The 4698-nt window shown below is 35.8% G+C and overlaps 1 long non-coding RNA gene across 1 annotated transcript; it reads right to left on the bottom strand.

Annotated features, from left to right (window-relative positions):
* Nucleotides 1-2436: 2436 nt before the first annotated feature.
* Nucleotides 2437-3463, bottom strand: LOC130054752 (uncharacterized). Its single transcript, XR_008803064.1, has 3 exons — nucleotides 3389-3463; nucleotides 3010-3093; nucleotides 2437-2589 (listed from the first exon to the last, which is right to left on the bottom strand). It is a non-coding gene; the product is annotated as an uncharacterized LOC130054752 (long non-coding RNA).
* Between the last annotated feature and the right edge of the window lie 1235 nt (nucleotides 3464-4698).

The following is a 4698-nucleotide window of genomic DNA, read 5'->3' as shown; positions in this document are numbered from 1 at the left end:
GGGTCCGTGTTTGCCCAACTATCTAATTTGCATTGCTTGTAGGAGTTATGAGATTGATCACTGTTCGTTATCTTCACCTTGCATGTTAAAGAAATGTGGCACATAGCAACACACACACACACACACACACACACACACACACACACACACACACACACACACACACACACACACACACACATATATATATATATATAAAGCACAGAAAATTTCACTTTATTTGGATACCCACTTCTGCCCCAACCCGGGGTTGAACTCACGACCTGCGGAACCAAATCGCCTAGCAGCATGTAACCAGCGCGCTAGATCGCTCGACCATCTAGGCAAGTCTCCTGTAGACATGGGGAAAAGTAGAAAGCAAGAGAGTGTGTACAGAGGGGACCTTGTCTGAAAAATCTGTTTCAAAACAGTCTTTAAGCGCAAGTAAGGATAAGACTACCACTACCCCCAGTTCTTTAACTGAGCATGGTAGTACTCTGCTCTCTAAGAACAGTCAGAAGAATGGTCAATTAACCGACTTCGAAACTGTCACTTTCACTCCTGACAACAGTAAAAGAAACGGTCAGATAACCGATCTTGAAACTGTAATCCCCTCTTACAATAGTAAAAGAAATAGTATATTAACTATGCATGACACTTTTAACAGTACAAATGGTCAAGTAACCGATTCTGAAACTGTATACAAATGTACGTCGGACGATGAGCTGGACAACAATCCAACTTTACAGAAATGTTGCAGTATATTAGAGATAAATAGACAGCAGTACTATGATAGAGGTGATGTTACTCAATCTAGAGAGAATTACATGTTTACACGAGATGCAGTTCCAGTATGTCATTCAGATGTAGAATGTTCTGAAAGGAGATTTCCTTTATCGACGTATCTGCCCTCAAGAAGGTCTACAAACTATTCTTCAACCCGAAATATGTTCCTGATAGAAATACAACCACATGTGATGGAAACCAAGACGAGACAAGTGAGGTGACGAATATTAAAGGGACTGATTCACGATTTCCCCCAACATTTTGTTTTTCACATTTAATGATCAAAATCTACTGTCTATTGTGTTTGAAATATTTCACATGAAAATTAAGGTTATATATTATCACAGAAGCTCACTTTAGAGAGTTTATTATTTGTTTAGTAAACAAAGATTGTGGTATGCTATTGTTTACAACATTTTCAAAAGAAATGGATATCGATCTAAGTTTATTATACCATTCACATTTCAAGCATTTTTGGAGTAAAATGTGTCATCTAAAAGTTAAAATTTGTGACTATGCAAAATTAAGATGCATTATATTACAAAATCAATATTTCACTTGTTTGTTTGTTTACATAAAAAGACTCGAGTCTTTGTTTACATAACACAGAATCAAGGCTAAAATATTGCTTTCATTCTCGCATTTTTATCAAAAATCGTGAACCAGTCCCTTTAAAGACGTACTTCAAACCATGAGCTATGTTCTAAATTCCATGAATGACAAAATAAGTAATGGTAACCAAGTCCAATCCATGTACCAGAGAAAACAGAAAACTAAATCTGTACCGAGGTTCCATAGAAAATCCAAATCCGATTATCAAGATACTGACGATGTATCTAGTTCGGACGACGGTCTAGATGATATTACTGATAGCAACGATGATAGTGTGTCTACTAGAGTGGTGACAGATAAGAAAACAAAGCGTTCTACATACAAGTTACCTCCCTTTACTGAAGAAGGAAAGGAGAAATGGTCAGTTTGGAAAAGTCGTTTTGAAACTGTCGCAAGTAGATCTAGATGGTCTGATGAGGAAAAACTCGACGAACTCTTACCTAAATTACACGGAAAAACAGGTGAATTTGTTTTTTGATAAACTGAAGCACAGAACAAGAAGCATTTATCGAAAACTTGTTGATGAGTTGGACAGTAGATATAGAGTTGTAGAGACAAAGAAATCGTTGGAGGCAAAATTCAGTAACCGAAAATAGAATACTAATGAAAGATCGAAATGTATGCCACTGAACTCAAGAAGTTATATGCAAAAGCATATCCTGACAGAGATGATAAAATTAAACGAGAGGACCTCCTCAGGCATTTTTTCGATGGTTATAGTTGCAGAAATAGACGATAATTGTCTTTTAGGAGTCGATGTTCTATATGCAGAACAGAATATACCTGCAGAAATACTACTTAGCAAGGGGATACTTAAGCTACAAAATAGAGAAATTCCTTGTTTTCAAACAGCTACAGAGAACAGATGTCGTAGAGTTACGGCTGCAGACAATTATGAAATTCCACCGCTTAGTGTAAAGATTATACAGGCATTTGTTGAGAGGTCCGAGGATCCGCATGAGTAGAAGGAACTATTAATCAAACCAACAGAACTTTTTAATGAACGATATCAACTTCTTATGGCGAATACCCTTATTGATATTGAGAACAATACAACTATAGCTGTGAGGTTACTTAACCTTACAGATACTGAACAAAGTATTCATCAAGATGATGTCATTGGTGTAGCTGATGAATTCACATATGATGTTCTACTTCCTATAGGTGCAACGAAAAATCCAGACTCGACTTCCTGGACAATCAGAGATGTCGCTGAAAAAGATACAAGAGCAAATAAAGATTTACCCGAACATATGAAAGATCTGTATAACAATGCAGTGGACAACAATGACTTTGATGAGCAGTCCAAAGAGAAAATTTACAAACTACTTTTTTGTATACAATGATGCTTTTTCTAAGAATGACCTAGATCTAGGTTATACTACAGTAACCGAACATGAGATAGATACAGGTGATTTCAAGCCCATAAAATTACCACCAAGAAGAGTGCCACTTACTTATGCTGAAGCAGAATTACAATTAAAGATATGGAAAAGCAAGGGATCATTAGGAAATCTAACTCTCCCTGAGCATCTACCTTAAATCTAGTTATGAAGAAAAATGGAAAAGTCAGACCATGTATTGATTACTGGAGGGTAAATGATGTTACTAAAAACGATGCGTATCCATTACCTAGAATCCAAGATTGTCTTGATGCGGTATCTGGAGCTTCTATTTTCTCCACTTTCGATTTGACATCTGGTTACCACCAAGTATCTGTAAAAGAATCAGATATTCCAAAAACTGTGTTTGTCACAAAATATGGCCTTTGGGAATTTGTAACCATGACAATGGGATTAAAAGGTAGTGCACAAACCTTTCAAAGAACGCTACAAATTATTTTGAGTGGTCTACAGTGGCAAACTTGATTGATTTATTTAGATGACATTATCGTCTTTGGATCAACTTTTGAGGAACATTTGAATAGAGTCCAAGAAGTTTTAGAATGTAAACATAAATCCGAGTTAAAATTAAAACCCAAGAAATGTCAGTTATTTCAACAAGAAGTTACCTTTCTAGGTCATGTTGTGAACAAAAACGGCGTTAAGCCAAATCCTGAAAATATGTCCAAGATCATGGAATGGCCAATACCTGAAAATGTAATTTGAAGTACGTCAGATATTAGGAATACTTTCCTACTATAGAAAATTTGTCAATCGCTCGACCTTTAATACAATTACCCAAGAAAAATGTTTTATTCAAATGGACAGAAGACTGCAATATAGCCTTTATAAAAATTAAACAATGGCTTATAGGGCCAGATATTATGGCTTTTCCTATGACAAATAAAGAATTTATACTTGATGCTGATGCCAGTAATTACAGCATTGGGGCTGTTCTGAGTCAGATGCAAAATGGTCAAGAAAGAGTTATTTCATATGCCAGTAGAACTATGAACAAAGCTGAGACAAATTATTGCGTCACTGACAAAGAATTACTAGCAGTGAAATACTTCATAGAATACTTCAAACAATACCTATTGGGGAGGAAATTTAGAGTCAGAACTGACCATCAAGCTTTAGTGTGGTTATTTAAAATTAAGGAACCAAAAGGACGCATTGCCCGATGGATAGAAACTTTATCAGCACATGACTTTTCAAGATGTCCCAATGCTCATAGCTGTCAATGTTCTGATGACACTGAGTTGAAATGTGGCCCCTGCAAGAAATGTATCAAAAGAAATGAAGTACCTCCTCAAAAGAAGAGATGGTGTAATAGATGTTTTGCACACTCTAACATCATGCTAGGTCAAAAGGTCATAGGGAAAAAAAATCTTACATCCGGGTCCTTTGTCAATGTGAAACAGCGAACGACGACGGTTGCTCACCAACATTTTACTGGTGAAACATAGTTTGTTTAAGCATGTAAGATGATGAAAATATAACATTCGTAAAAAATACAATTTAAAGTTACCACTAAGAGTTGCAGATTAGAATGTTTCTTTCACATTTGTCGCTACTTTCACTTGCGATGTTTTCTATCGAATTAAATAGCTCTCTAAAATTAACCCAGTGAAGTAGTACACTGCATAGAGAAGTGATAACAGTTCAATAATTTTATTGACAATGTGTCTTTTTTGTTTTAAAATGACAAAGTCGTTTGGTTTTTAAGATTTATCGGCTTACCCACCCCATCCCCCTTTTCTCTCTCTCTTATGTGGTATGCAGTACTGAGTAGTAATTAAGTTTGAATCTATGAATTAAGTCACCCCTCACACAATTAAGGATTTTGAAGTTTGGATTGAAGTAAGTTTTAAGAGTTTTGTTTTTTAAGTGTCTATTAGCATGACTGTCGTGCCAATAATTATAATTAGAGCTCCTA

The sequence above is a fragment of the Ostrea edulis genome, chromosome 5 (genome assembly GCF_947568905.1).
Source record: "Ostrea edulis chromosome 5, xbOstEdul1.1, whole genome shotgun sequence".
Lineage (NCBI taxonomy): Eukaryota > Metazoa > Mollusca > Bivalvia > Ostreida > Ostreidae > Ostrea > Ostrea edulis.
Note: the sequence above shows the minus strand (reverse complement) of the source record. Positions and strands in the feature narration are given on the sequence as shown.